Source organism: Papaver somniferum, unplaced genomic scaffold, assembly GCF_003573695.1.
Source record: "Papaver somniferum cultivar HN1 unplaced genomic scaffold, ASM357369v1 unplaced-scaffold_81, whole genome shotgun sequence".
Taxonomy (NCBI): Eukaryota; Viridiplantae; Streptophyta; class Magnoliopsida; order Ranunculales; family Papaveraceae; genus Papaver; species Papaver somniferum.
The window spans coordinates 618221-634963 of NW_020651082.1; positions in this window are offsets into that span (position 1 = coordinate 618221).

Sequence of the window (16743 nt, forward strand, 5' to 3'; positions counted from 1 at the left end):
TTCATTTGCTTTCAATTCATTTTTATTGCTTTGATAAAATCAAAAACCTCCCTTGGTTACTAAGAAACTGAAATTGTTTAACAACAAAAGCCTCTCTGTGGGAACGAACTCTTTCTTATCACATACTATATTTATATCTAGTTGAAGTGAGAAAGTGAAATTATTTTTGATGCATACGACTGCGATCAAGCTGCTTAAATGCGATGTTTCACATGCATCGAATACATACAATATTTTATATTGGCCTCACAAACAACTTTGTTGTTTCACCTAATAGCGCCATGCTATTCTCCGCGGCGGGTCCCACGACTTGACCCACTTATTCGAGACATCAAACATGTCACAAACTGGGGGATGCTTACTGGGGTATTGGTCTGGCGGTTTACAGCGTGCGGCGTGCAACACGCCCATTACGAGAAACATGTTAGGAAAAGACGGACGGTTAATGATGATTGAGTAGTGGGTAAAGGTGTGATCGCGCAATGATCACCACCTCGTACACAACTCCATTACTCCACTACTTAACTTCCTCCACTTCTTATGAGATCAGGTTTGCGCTCTAATGACTTGTATATATAGGTTTTCAATCTATTTTCAATGGCAAGGACACAGGTGTTATCAACACAAGTAGTCAGAAACCATTTTCTGATACACAAGTCATAAACAACCACACCTTCATAATTCAACACTCTGATCTCAAACACCTTCTACGCTTCCCTCCCTAAGATCAACTCTTCTCCTTCACTTTGTGACCGAATTGAATATGGAACGACCATTTCTTGGTTTAGGACAGGGTCTTACAGATTGATTTATCGAACCTAAAAGCATTCCCGTGTTGTGCATTTGTTTAGGGTTTGAACTCGTTTCTTATCAACACACCCCAAATTACCAAAAACAGCAGAATCAGTTTTTACCCCAAAACACCTACGCAACAGAAGCTTTGGACGAAGCTTCATCTCAGGCCATGGGCATGTTTTAGCATGCGTCAAGCTAAAATCACGGGGAGTTACATATGTTCTAAAATCGGTTGTGGCATGAACCAATACATCGATGAAATAAGGAATGCAATCTTTTGCAAACCGTGGCTACACGGTTCATGAATCTCGAGTGAATCAAACCGATTTTGCTTCAATTATGTATTATATACTTCTATGAGAATATAAACAGTTGAACAACTCTAGAACTAGTTTCATTTGAGTCATTTGATCTAGTTATGGTTAAGATGAATAAGGTTGATATGAAAGTGTTCATATGGCTAACTTTGGTTAACTATTGTTGAGTCAAAAAGGTGTACACGTTTAGGTACGGTTACTCACATCTAAATGAAGGTACATTTCATTTGTGTGTAACAAGCTAAATTCGATCTAACAATTGAAAGATATTAGCTTGAGTCTAATCAGGTTTTCATCTAACGATGAATGTTGAATGCTTTATTACCAATGTAACATTGATTGCAAACCCTGATTTGAAAACTATATAAGGGAAAACTCTATCAACTGGGAAACCTAATCCCCACAATTCCCGTGTGATTTGTGGTTTCCTCGTTAATAAAATTTCTGGTGTATGTGTTATTTCTTTTCCGCGTTACATTTTTTTATATAATAGAAATATCACAGGTTGTGTGTTAAGTTCAATCAGTTCTTGAATCCGACCTTTGGGTTGTTCATTGAATTGATTGGCACTTGGATATTGGTTTGTGATGCCGTCCAAGTTATTTCTCTTATTCAATCAGGCTCGCAAATTCCTATTTGTTTGATTGCGGATTGAATTGACAAATTGAGATATAAACTCTTTGATATGCTTTTCTAAAGATTGAATCTAACTGTCTAGTTGATTCTCTTAAGAGTATATTGGAGTTTGTCAATACAGATTTCTAAGAAAAATATTGGGTGTGGTTGTTAGACCCCCGCTTTTTTAGAAACCAAGATGGACCTTGAACAAAAGTGTCGGGCGAAGTGGCTCCACATAAACGGAAAGACTTCCATTAAGGAAATTGTTATAAGATCTTAAGAGTGTTGCCCAAATATAATCCAGTTTTTATGTCTTAATTTCTATAATCATCAAGTAAAGAATAAATTTAAGTTTTAATATTTATCTTACTTTATTAGTTTAACTAAAACTAAAATGTAAGTGTAATTAAAATGTAAGCCTGGATTAAGAATGTAAGCTTAATTTTCAGCATTACCTCTTAAATTATGTAGAAGTCAAATTTCAAATTCATTAACAAGTACGCTGTTTGATATAAACTTTGGATTAATTATTAAATAACACTTGTGCCATTTTAAAAGATATAAAACTAGAAAATAATAATTTAATATAAAGACTTTAATAATGAAAAGCTCAAACAATTTTCTGCATCTCGTTTTCCTTCTTTATTTCACATAACTTCCAATCAATGCGCTCATGAATAGAGTTTCCTTTATTTTTGTGACTAGTACTTTTCTTTGCATTTAGATTTATTTTCCTTGATTCTCCTTGTTTTGAACTCTTCTTTTCCTTTTTTGAGCTGCAGGTTTGACTTGACGAATATCTAAAACTTGAAGACTTCTTTATTTTTTACTTATTTCTTTATAACTATCACATGTCTTCTTAATAACATCTTCAAGTACTACTTCGGAAAAATCAAGCTGGGTTACCGAATCAGGTTGGGTTTGAAATTCTGCCACTTGAAGAAAATTGAGAAATTTTTAAAGATTCAGAAAGAGAAAAATAGAGAATCTTTGAGTAAAAATTTTGGCGTAAAAATTTTGGCGTAAAAATTTAGTTTGGAAATTACTTGTATAAAGGAGAGAAAGAACTAACTGTTAGCGCTAAACTTTCCGCGAGCGTTATTAAGTATAATGCCAACTACGGAGCCTTTATCGCTGACCCTATAACCATCATCGCTTGATAAAATATCCGGTGCTTATACATTTTTCTATCCGGAAAATGGGTCATTTGTCCAAATATTTTTAAAACATGGTTCAAATGGACAAGTAAAAATTAGTATGGGTGAAATGGACACCAAAAAAATAGCAAGAATGAAACTGGATTCATCCTGGCTTAAACTTAAAAAAGAACGAGGATGAAACTGGATGCATCCTTATGTAAATTAAAAATAAGAAAAAGTATTTCAAAATGGGTAGGATGAAACTGTTTACATCTTGGATATTTTTACATTCTTGTCCATTTAAACATATCAAATTTTACATGTCTTTTTCACCTAGAAATTGTTGATTTTGGTCTTTTTAACCAATTTTGTGTTTCCTGTAATGATACAGCTAATTTTCCAAACCATTGGTGTGGCAAATGAAAAGTTTTGATGTACGCCGTAAGAACCGGCCTAAGCGAGGGTAATAAACATGGCCTACGGGGTGATAACACCGGGACTCGTAACAACTAAAGCAGGATTAGTGACACTTCACCCACTAAAAACGTTTTAATTAAAATTATTAAACACTTTAACAAGTTATCCTCATTACTACACAATTTTTCTTGTGTGAAAGTTTGAAAAAGAGTTGCGGATGTATTTTAAGCAACAAAAGAACAAACGTAGTGACGTGCATAATTTATGAAAATAACGGAATGAAGGTCTAATCAATGTGCAATAATTTTAATAATTTGGTTCCAGTAGATAAGTAAAAGTTTAGTTCGGTTAGATAGTTTCAACCACATGGGAAATTATTGTTTGGTCTTTTTTAGGTGGTTCCATGACTATTTGGTCAAATGGGAAAAAGCATTTCCGGTTTGGTTCATGACTATTTGAAAATATAAAATGGAATAAAGCACCCTTTTATACTATTTTAGAATTAATTAACTTTCCTATTTTCATAATTATTTGAGTTCATGCTCTTTGATGAACTCTGAATTTCCTACTTATTTTCTTGTAGGAGTTCATTCTGTTTGATGAACTATCGGGAGTTTGGTAATATTTTTTATAGATCCGAGTTCATTGATAGGTGTAGAATACACCCTACTTATAATCTATTTTTTATGCTTTCTTTGCTATTTTTATTGTAAATTATGTATTTTACGCGTGTTTTTTGTGTTATTAATTACTTTGGACTCATACGGAGGAAAAAAAGAAGAAATCCTCCAGATTACACAAAAAGGGCAAAACTGTCATTTACCTGGAGAACACTATTGGGAACGGAATCAAGGTTAAGGGGCTGCCATTCCAGGGTATCCCTAATCCTAAGTATGGGTGTAAATAACTGTCCCAGTTGGGTAGCCCTTATCCAAGTTGACCAGGTGCCTATATCCTGCCTCAATTTGTAACCCTAACCTAAATCGAGAATAATTTTATACTCTCAATCATTTGCACCTGAATGAGATAAAGAGAGGAAAGAAAACAGTGTTGCTGCTAAGTTGAGATCGAGAAATTGGGGGAAGAAATCAACAAAGAGTGAAACTGGGAGTTGAACCAGATCGAGAATAGCAGAGATTAATCAGATGGAGCGGAATTTGAATTAGGGTTTGGTTTGAATTGAAATCGCTGAGCAACTGATAAATTTGGGTTTGTGTTGGTGATGAAGATACAAAAAAGAAATGATGGATTGGATTCTGATTTGGGTGATTATGGGTTGTTGTTGCAGTTGATTGCCATGGGTTTGTTGATTGATTTGTGTGATTATGGGTACCAGTCTGTGGAAGGGTGAAGACAAGTTGTTGAAGCCGAGATTCAACTGGGTGTTTGATGTGGAATGAGTTTCTGAAGGTGATAGTGTTGCTTCTGTTATAGGGAACGATGAAATACTTCTTGAAATGAGTAGATGTATGTTAGGTCTTTACAACTAGGGGATAGGAATACTATGAAAAATAAAGGGTATGGATAACACTATAAAACTGTGGGATAGGATACTCACTATTTTCATCAAAATTCTAGTATAAGACAGAGGAGAAACAACATCCAGGGTCTTTATGACAACAATAACATTTGGATATAGGGTAGGGATAACATTGCAAATTGCTTAACTGTCCATTTTGAAACTCTTCTCACTACCTCTTGTCTTGTTATTAATAATGACATTTTTTATCTTGTTTCCTCCTCTGTTACTGATTTTGAAAATGTGAAACTTATGGAACCTCCTTTTGAAGTGGAGATTCATGATGCTTTGTTTGGTATGTTACCAAATTCTAGTCCCGGTCCAGATGATTTTCCGGCTTGTTTTTTCTAAAAAAAAAACGGACCATTGTCAAAAATTATGTTAATGATAATGTTCTAGCCTTCTTCAATAGTGGTCACATGTTAACAAAGTTTAACCAGACTTATATATCCTTAATCCCAGAAGTCATTCATCCTGCTGGTCCTGGTGATTATATGCCTATAAGCCTGTGTAACATTGTTTACAAAATTATCTCTAAAGTCATAGCTAAACGTATAAAACCTATCTTGGATAGACTAATCTCTCCCTATCAATATGTTTTTGTTAAGCAACGGTTTATCTCAGATAACATTCTTATTGCTCATGAGATAATACCTGCCATGAGGAAAAAGAAAAAAAGTAAAACTGATTATTTGGGCCTAAAAATCGACATGTCCAAGGCCTTTGACCGGGTCGAGTGGAATTTTCTTATTGCCATTCTCCAAAAAATGGGTTTTTGTGGAGGCTGGTGCAGCCTCATTTACCAGTGCATCAGCACTAGTCAAGCTGTTATCCTGGTAAATGGGGTCCCTTGTAAACCTTTCAAACCCTCTCGTGGCGGAGGTAAGGAGACCCGTTGTCTTCTTACCTCTTCATTCTCTGTATGGAGTCCTTCTCTAGAACTCTTTCTAATGCAGAGCAGAGAGGTTTAGTCACGATATTTAAAATAAATACAAACTGTCCCATTATCAGTCATCTACTTTTTGCGGATGACTGTTTGATTTTTTCCAAAGCTAATGTAACTCAAAGCCGTAATCTTTTGACCATTCTTGAGGACTATGATAGATACTCTGGTCAGATGATAAATTTCTTCAAGTTTGGGATTTTTTTTGCTCCCCATATTCAGAATAATCAAGGCAGAGACATCATAAATATTCTTCAGGTAAAAAAAATTAGATTAGATGACAAATATTTAGGTGGGACTCTCTTCACTAACAAATCTAAGGTTGCTTGTTCTGAAAATTTGTATGATAAAATAGAAGGTAGACTCAAAGGTTGGAAAAGTGAGTTTATGTCTCCATTAGGAAGAGGTATCATGGATAAAGTTGTGCTTAAAAAGGTTCTGGTGTACACAATGTCTACTTTCATCTTACCTAAAACCACTGTTAATAGAGTTAACAACATTATAAGGGATTTATGGTGGGGTAAACTGGGCCCCAAAAAGGGGATGTATATGGCTGGTTGGAGGGGTTTATGTAAAACTAAGGAAAAAGGTGGGAATGGTTTGAAAAAACTTGATCTGGTGAACTTATCTCTTATAGTCAAAAATGGGTGGAGACTCTTCCACCAGCCCAACTCTGTGTTTACTAAAACTATGAATGGGAAATACTTCCCTACAACTAATCCTTTCCATGCCATTTTCAATGAAGGCTCTTCTTGGGTATGAAAAGGGGTTTATAAAGGCCTTATGATTATTAAAGATTTTAGTATCTGGCAAATAGGAAATGGCTGTCAGGTGCATATTTGGAAAGATAAGTGGGTGTCGGATGAGGAAGGAAAACCGATAATCCTTGAAAATCTAGACAATAATATTGATTTCATACTTGTTAAAGACCTGATGACTAATAATGGATGGAACATAGAGGTGCTTAATCAACTGTATGAGTGGGAGATGGTTATTAGGATTCTGACTATCATCCCGAATAAGAATTAGGAAGATCTTTTAAGATGGATTGGTAATCCACATGGCAACTTTACTAGTAAATCTTCATACAATCTCTGTGATAAGAAGACTATTCAGCCTAATGATTTGTTAGCTAAGAAAATTTGGGATCTAAATGTCATTCATAGAATTAAATTGTTTATTTGGAAAACGAAAAATAATCTCTTACCTTTTTAGTGGTTATTTGGCTAGGTTCACTAACCATGTTGACCCTATTTGCACTCTATGTAAGAATCACCCTGAAACTGGTGACCACTCCTTAATGCATTGTAGCTTTGCTAAGGCTGTCTGGACTCATTACTCCATAAATCTTGAAACTGCTAGTTTTAGTTTTAATAATTCAGTTGATTGGTGTAATAGCCGTTTCTCTAGAGGAATTCCCCAGACCCAATGGGGTTCTTGGGCTAGTATGTGTGCTATAATATGTTGGTTTATTTGGAAGGCTAGACGCGACACTATTTTCAAATATACTAATCCTTGTCCTAGATTCACAGGTAATCAGATTGTTATCCACCTTAATTTATCTATACTACAACAGTCTGCCATCCCTAATGGCACTGATACCAAGGGAGTCGAAGATCCAGACCAGATAACAATTCAAACTGTCTCCTTTGCCTGTATGACTGCTCATGATTCTGTGACAGCGCTAACAAGAATTGTTGTTTGTATGATAGGCCCTACTGGAGAATCCATTGGCAGGAAAACCAGGGGTATCATGACACATGGAAATGAAAAAGGAGAATCATAGCTTCTCAAGATGAACTGGACTGGGCTTTGCAAGTCGATATAAAAAATTTCAACTTGTTGGGAGTAAACAACAAAATCACTAAAGCTATGGAAGGTGGAAAGAGAAGTACTAGCTGGAGAACTAATGCTCAATTAGATAAATTAATTTTGAATTTTAACTCTTTTAAAAAATTTATATGTAAAACCCTTAAGCATGGTAACTTCCCTGACTTCCAAAGACTAGCTAAAATTGGAGGAAGGTCTCAAAGTCTTCAACCGTGGGAGGAAAGTTTTCTTTCTATCTTTTATCATTAAACTTATTTCTTATCTATAAAAAAAAATGTTAGGTCTTTACATGGAGAAGAAATTGGCCTGAAATTGTCCAGAGAGATGCTCTATAAACAGCCGAAAGTCGGCCAATTTTCCACTTCTACGAGTCAACTCGGTACCGGCGATGATCTGAGTCAGGTAAGCCGATGACCGATCCAAACCAGCGACTCAGACCAGTCAGCCAATAAAGACAGTTAACTCAAGCTGACTGGCTGTGACTAACTCATACTTTGACCCTTTTGACTAGCAGATGATCTTTGGGTCATCGGTTAAATTTAGCGGCACGCAAAAGAGAAGAATCTTAGATGACCGACAGTGAATTCAGGTGGCTTTTTGGACGGATTTCGGTGATCCCATAGACTTTTCCGGCGACTAAAACTAACAGAATTTTGTGTGAGTTTTTCTCATGGGCTTGAGGACTTGGATTTGGAATTGGATGTGGAACTTGACTTGAAATTGAATTTGGAATAGAAGTGGAGGAATTTTACAAAGACAAGGACTTGGAAATTGAATGGGAAAGAGATCTTAATCCTAAGAAAATTGCAAGCAAGTTGAAGCCTATAAATAGAGAAGTTTTCTACTTTTCTCTCTACACTTCTACACACAACACTTTGGTTTTTGCTTGCTTTTTTCTTATTATTCTTTGTGAATTCCAAATTATGTGTGGCTAATTTTATTATTGATTGGAGGATGAATTCCTACTTCTTGACATGTTTTGAGTTTTTTTTTAAATCTACTTTGAAGCTTTCACATGATTATCGTTTGTTTTTACTAATAAGAATGTTTATGCTTGATTGATAGGTCATTTAGGTGCGCAACTAAATTGATTTGTTAATTGATCTAAACCTAGTAAAAGTTAGGGGATGAGTAATCTCTTCTTGACTCTTTACACAAGTAGAAAACACGAGACTTTGCAGAGGGATTCCGTGGAGCAATTATGTGTGAAAACAACGTTAGCAAGTAGACCTTGATCTAAGAGTCTAACTACTAACATCAACCTAATAAATTCATGAATATTAATGCGTTTGACTAAATTACATCTTGAGTGATCTACTACTAGGTGGTTTAGATAAATAGAATCTGGTAGTCGAGAACATTTGTATCTGGTGATACAAGGAATTTAGGGAGCACTGATCTAGCTGCTATACTATAGTTAGTGATAATCTGTGATTAATAACAAGTGGATGAAAAACATAACTTGAATTATTGATTTGCAACGAAGAACGAGTCCTTGATCTAACTTCTCTTATTGAGTTTGACTTACACTTTTGATTACGTTATTTACTTTCTTTTGCAAACTTAAAACAAGAAAACCCCCATTTTAGTGACATTATAAGACAACTAAAACCTCTTGCTCCTCGTGGGAACAAACTTAGCTACCACCATATTACTTGTTAATTAATTGGAAAAATATTCACTAATTTTTTGTGGGTACGACATGCATCATTCATCCTTAAAAATGAACAGACAACAAAAATTCATTATTTTATGAACAAAAAACAGAGTTCCTTCTTTCGAATGAACATCTAATCAAAACCACTAAATCAAATCTGAAAACATAATTCACTCTTTAAAATGAACACCGAATCAATTTTCATTATTATGAACAAAAATCAGAATTCATTCTTTCAAATGAACGCCCAATCAAAGTTCATTCTCATGGACAAAAATCAGAGTTCATTCTTTTAAATGAACACCCAATCTTTATTCATTATTATGAACAAAAATCAGAGTTCATTTGTCAAAATGAACACCCAATCAAAGTTCATTGTTATGAACAAAAACCAGAGTTCATTCGTCAAAATGAACACATATCAAAAACAAACTAATTCAAACCTAGAACACAGTTCATTTTTTAAAATGAACACACAAATAAAACAAAGTTCATTCTTTCGAATGAACACCTAATACTTCAAGATTTAAAACAGACTAGTTCATTCTTTAGCATGAACACACAACAAAAATTCATAATAAACAGAGTTCATTGTTTCGAATGAACACCTAATAATTCAAGATCTAGATAGAGTTCATTCTTTAGAACACAAAATAAAAATCAGAGTTCATTTTTTCAGATGAACACCTAATAAAAAGATCTAAAAATAGAGCTCATTCTTTAAATCTTCATCATCTTCAACAAAAAAACCAACAATAGCAGAGAAGAAGAACACAAAAAATCTTCATCGTTCATCATCATCTTAAACGTCAAAAACCTATAAAAAACAGAAGAAGAAGAATTATTTTCATCATCAGTAGCATTGTCGTCGTCTTTCATCATCATCTTCTTCATCATCGTCTTCATCATCTTCATCATCTTCATAAGCAAAAAGAAGAAGAAAAAAAGAGAGACAAAGTATATCTGAAAATAGAGGAGAGGGAAAATAAATATGAAAATGATTCCCTTCTCTTTTAATAATTGAGTATATATATGGTTCCAAAAAGGTATTTCTGGTACTACCAAAAGACAATTACATCATACATGATGTCATCCCCCGTGGGTGTTGTTCATCCTAGGATCAAACAATAATTTCTAGAAAACAACAATATATATTTTTTAAAAGGACCAAACAGAGAGTTGACTAGTTCTACATGACCAAACTAACTCTTTTGTATTGTTTCTATGACTATATGGTAGTTTACACCACAAAAAATCTAGACACTTGCATCTCATTTTTTTTTCTTCCATGATCCCTTTTCTCTCAGATTTAAAAAAAAATTATAAAATAAATCCATCTTTTTTCGTTGGATCTTAATTAGGTTTATATATTTGGATTACAAAGTTCATTGTTGATAGTAAATTCAGAAGAAGAAAAAAATGATACGAAAAATAACTACAATAATTTGGATGCATCTTTATTTTAAGGTATATTTAAACGTTAATAGCATTTTATATATTAAGGGTTAGCATCTGAATCTTTCATTAACTTAACTATGTTATAACTTCCAACGTGGAATTGTTATTATCTTATTAACCTTATTAACAGCTGTTGAAAGGATAATTTGATACAAGGTTTAGACGTCCAAGTCACAACAATGGCTACACCTTTTTCTAGAATGATAAGAGGAACCTTTACATTGTACTATCTTCCTCCTTTTATAGATCTTTTCTAAATTTTCCACTTTCTATGACATCATGCCACATGTCCTTAAAACATTTTATTTATTCTTATTGCCCTTTCTCATAATATAGTCTCGAACTTTCTTTTAATTCCTTCCTTATCCTTTACATTCATAGACATACCCATGGGGATTTGGGCGTCAGTCCTCAAGTCCCCATTTCACCCGTTGGGTTTGGCCACTCCTTAGGGATTACCTTGTCGTCTGAAAGTGTAGTTATTTTTCATGTATCACCAATGGTAACAATGGCTAACATTTACTTAATGACGATACTAATGTCTAATTTTAAATGTGGCATCAAAATAATCACTCCGATAAAATCTAAAAACTAAACGGTTTTCCATTTTCTTACCAGACTTTTCTTCTCTCTGCAACTCCAATAGAAGGATATGATATACGTATGAACACCAAAAAAATGTATTAATTCGTAAAGGGTGCATGAACACCAACAAAAAAAAAACCTGAAAGAGGAAAGGAGTTGATAAAACGAAAGACTATGCCGTGTAAGATAAGAGGTATTTCAGTCAAACATTATTAGCTTTACTAAAGATAACAATGTTTAACACCAAAGTATATAGTTAAAGAAGTATACTAGAGATCCTTAGGTATAAAAGAATTATTTATTTTTACATATCTTCTAGACACATGAGGAAATATAATGAGGGTTATTCAATCAATTTATTGTAAAAATAAAGGTGGGCGTAAAATTGTAGATTATATTGATGGAATTTCTAGCGAAGTTGACTAAAGCTTAATATCCTAGATATCGAACAAAAAAGCTATCATGAAATAGAAGTAGATATAATGAAAATTGTTAAAGTCGAACATCAACCTAAAACAACCAACAAGTATGGAAGCAATGTTAATATAACCTTTAGTAGGTATCACTAAACGAGCATGAGGACTCTGGGAGTTCATTTTGTGTGAATTTTATGTGAAAAGAAGGGGAAATCAATTACACCACCAAATTTTTTCTTCCTGCAACTGTATGGATAAAACCTAATACAATTGCAAGCAGACCAACTTAATGATCCTTGATAATATATATATATATATAGAGAGAGAGAGAGTTTATATCTCTATATCTTCTCAAACAGAAAGTTTATACTCAAGAGTTCGTGTAATGACCCGTCCTTTTACGGATACTTTCCCCACTTAGACACTGCGGTTATCCAGCAGTGTGGGGTTTTCAACGGGCATCGCTGTGGTAATCCAACAACAACTTCCCGGGAGGTCACCCATCCCTGGTTTTCTCCCGCCGGAGCACGCCTAACTGCAGAGTTTTCTGCCAACTCTGGAGCCAATTGTGATGAAAAGGCCTCGGTATAATGTAGACGTTCCTTGCCTCTTGTGAGACCAGTATCTGGCATAACGGACTAGCATACTCTCTCTGCCAGATACTGGTCTCACAAGAGGAAATCGTCTACATTATACCGAGGCCTTTTCAGCACAATTGGTTCCAGAGTTGGCAGAAAACTCCTCAGTTAAGCGTGCTCGGGAAGTAGCAATCCAGGGATGGGTGACCTCCCGCGAAGTTTATGATGGATGATTGTAGTATTGTTCCTTAAAAACCCCATATTGCCAGATAACCGCAGTGGCTAAGTGGGGACAATATCGGTGGAGGGACGGGTCATTGCATTTCGTGAACCTGATTGTTAAGAAGAGTACTTGGACGATCTCAAAAATCAATATCCAAGATCAATCTAGTCGTATCCAAATAATCAAATAAAAATTCTTCCACGTATGAAACTTGTTATCTATTTTTCAAGATACGACTTCCACAAGAACGAGCCTCGTAATTGATCACAATTGATATGAACATATCTACTAGAATTTAATACGTACTACTTATGCTAATCTTATTATAAAGATAAACAATATAATGGGGAAAGGAAAAAAACACAAGACATCAGAAGTTTTGTAAACGAGGAAACCTCAATTGCTAGAAAAACCTCGGGACCTCGTCCAGATTTGAACGTGGAACTATATTAATCCGTTACATACACTATCCTATTATCAGACTTCGGACTGGAATGTATTTAAGATCGAATTTACCCTCTAAGAAATTCATCAGCAGTCGTGCTCCTTACGTCTCTTGAACCTCGTAAGTCTCTACGCAATTGATTTCCTAAGCTGACGTAATTTACAGCCTAAGAGTTGTTTCAGCCCAAGTGAAGACTTTTGATATCAATGTGCCTCTAACAGATAAACCTATTCGACTTCCCTTTATATCGAGTAGATCAGGGCTTAGGAATATATTTGTAATAGACAAAGCTAGCAAACCTCACAAATCTGAATCACTTACACTTGGTTAGCCGAGAAGCCTGTATTATTAACCAGCACTCAAGAATAATCATGAACTAACCAATTGAGAATAGTTTTCAGATATCTATCTTGAGGAATCACAAAGTCTGAGACGAAGAGAACTTTGCGATTTCTATCTATCTGGCTCCTGAAAGAGATCACTAAAATCTTGATAACAGAAATAATAAGATCGGGATACATGAAGTATCAAGGTAAAGATATTCGAACCTGGCTTCACGAACACCTAAGTGAAGTCTTTCAATCTTATACTTAATTATGTTTCTCGAGAAAACCTAGGTTAATAGATGATGACTGTAACAATCAACTAGAACAAAGAAGTGTCAAGGATTGAACTTTCCTGGTTAAATGAATCTCTTTATTTATAAAATTTCAAGACTGAGGGTTTCTTGGAATTCAAGCTAAGATAACTTGGGATTCAAGTAAACACTTTCACTATATAGATGAACACTAATTAGGGTTTCAAGTAAGCATTTTTCTTGAAATCACATAGAAGAATATACATTGTAATAGGGGTCGGTTCTGGAACCATGTATAATGATTGTTCTTGGAAAATATGCCATTCGAAATTATAAGCAATATTGTTTCCATAATTTTTGCAACATATACACACAAGTAAATATGTGCAAAAATGTATACACAATCAGTCAAATCAAGATAATGAGTTTAGAAAACCTTGTTTTAAAGATGAACAAACACATTAATATGAAGTTGTGTAAAAAATATCCACATCTAGAATCTGTGCAGATAACCTTCCACCCAAGCTTTGTTTTAACTTGTTGTTGTTATTTCTTGGCTATCCTTCAGATTTTTAGTGCTTGATTTGGGTTTCCCAATATATCCTTTGCAATTTTGAAGTTTAGCTTGGGGATTCATTGGCTGTTAGGTGCAAGTTTGTTCATTTGAGAAGATAAAAATGCCCACACTTTTACTTTCGGTGATTTCCTCCAACCAAGTTGCTGCAACAGGTTCTTCTCTAGCGACTTGGAGCTGATTGGGCTCACTATCTGTTTACAATTTAATTTTTACTTGTATTTATTTTTATGTAGTTTGTAAATTGATATTTTCTCTTTTAATTTCATTTTTTAATAGTTTTAATCTTGTTCTACTTAATCCGATAGGCTTGTCCATCTGTAATGAAGGAGTTTTCTCCTATTCATATGGATTTGTCAGTGGTGTTGGTAGTGTTGATCTAGTTTTAGATTTATATGTATTAGTCTTATTAATGAAAACTAAAACAACAACAACTTATTCAAGATCATCTTCAAGTTCATACATTACTACAATAGATACCACATATCCAAAGCCAAGTTAGCCCGTCGATTCGTTTCGTTAAAGGAACCAAAAGACTGATTCACATTACTAATGCTACTTTAGACACTTTGGTTGCTATTTGAGACACTTAAGATACTTGGTTACTTCTTGGATATTGTTACAATTGGGTCATTTGTTCCTTGATTGGATTAGGCAATCTAAAATTTAAAAACTTCAGTTCATGTTATTTACATTTTCTGATGATCATTGAGGTTAGATTTGTTCCAGTCATTGCCCCGTGCTTTGATTCATATTGGCGTTCTTTTGAACATTAGTTTGAACTAGATATTTGATCCTCTCCTTTGCAAAAGAGAAGAAGGTCTCTTGAAACAGTTTTTAGCTCCAAAACGATAGAATGCATGGATAGAAAAAATTGGTGGAGATACTACTACTTGCATGATTATTTTATGATCTTGGAAATCTTATGTAAGGTACCTGATTTCCTAAATAAACTTTCTCATCATGTGTACTGAGGTTTGCCTCTTTTCCGCAAAAAAAAAAAAAGAAAAAAGAAGAATTTGTACAAGAATATGCACAACTAAAAGATTATGTTGGTCTTTACACAATGACAATTGTTTTAGGGTCTTGGGATTTACAAAATTATTTCTATGACTTTAGGGTCAAGAGAGTAAGACCAAGGTTTTCTAGGGTCATAAGAATAATCGACCCTTACAACATTTGGTGCTCGAGCCCGACCTTTGGAAATACGCTTACGTTCAATATTTTAGCTACTAAAGAATCCTCTTGATATAAATTATGTTTCCTTTTAGAATTTATGGCCTCGAAGACCCATCTCACGACTTTAGGATTAGATCGAAGGATATTTTTAGAAGACCTTGGCGATCAGGTTAGTAAAGTTCTTATCTTATCCTTTGATAAGACACTGTTCACATCAGACATATGGGCTCGGCTCAGATAAGAGGTATAAGGTTTAAGTTCTACTTATATGGTAGTAGAATTTTTCTTTCTATCTATTCCTAGCTACGTGTGTGACGGCCCGGAAAATTTTTCCCTTCCGATCGGCTGTGAAGTTCGGTCAACCGGCAAGTTCCAAATCCTCCGAGCTGCCATTTGGGGTGAAAACCAGTTTGTAAACAGGAGTAAAAGTTATTATTTATTAAACAATACACGAAAGTTTCATTCCTATTATCAAAACATTTAACCAAAAAGTGTGGAATACAAATATCAACATGAAACCATTTTAAACATGACCCACACTTATCTAATTACAATACTCTTTTTACAAACAACAACCTCAAGAAGAGAAGATAACTCTTTTACAATTCAAAAGAGAGTGAAACTACAACATTAAAAAAATATAAAACCATTTTTCTTAAACCAACCCAGATAACATGGATATATATGAACACAAAGTGATCTACTCACTTTGACCCCCAAAGCTCAATGCACTAAGCTTAAGCAAGCTTATTACCTCAAGCCGACCTCAACCTCTGTGGAAAACAAAACAAAACAAAACAAAACAAAACAAAAGGGTGAGCCACAACCCAGTAGAGAGTTAACGAAACGAAAACACGAGTACAAAGAATGCCCAAATACGATAACAATAAGAATTCAAATCATTTAAAGCATAAACAATGCGTTAAGTTGTTGGGCACATCCAAATCGAATTATCAAAGGCCTTACAAAGCCAATACAAAATCGGAATCATTTAAACCCAGTGAGTTCGCAATAATCTACTGTGAGGGTCCTAATAACCATTTGTCGAAGTTTATCAGAAAACTACCTTATCGTCCCGGACGATCTTCCGCAGGTCACCATTAATATGGATTTCTCCTTATGGGCCCGACAAACTCATCAGTAGGGTTCGTAACTAAAAGGATGCTCAACGAAATTCATAAATAGTTCGAAAACATCGTTAAATACGAGTATCGAACAAACCATCAACAAACATCAACTTATGAACCATTGAAGCAACTTACCTTAGAATTTCCCACTTAAAACAAAATCATAAATACAGGTAAGTATCAATTCATAGAACTGAACATAAATTGATAAACATTAGGTGCATTGAAATCAAAAGATTTTGCACAAGAAATTTATTTAAACCACTTTTATTCAAAACTTACCATGCGCTTCATATCAAATCGACACTCAACAAAATATAACACTTTGGAAACTAAAACATGTCTC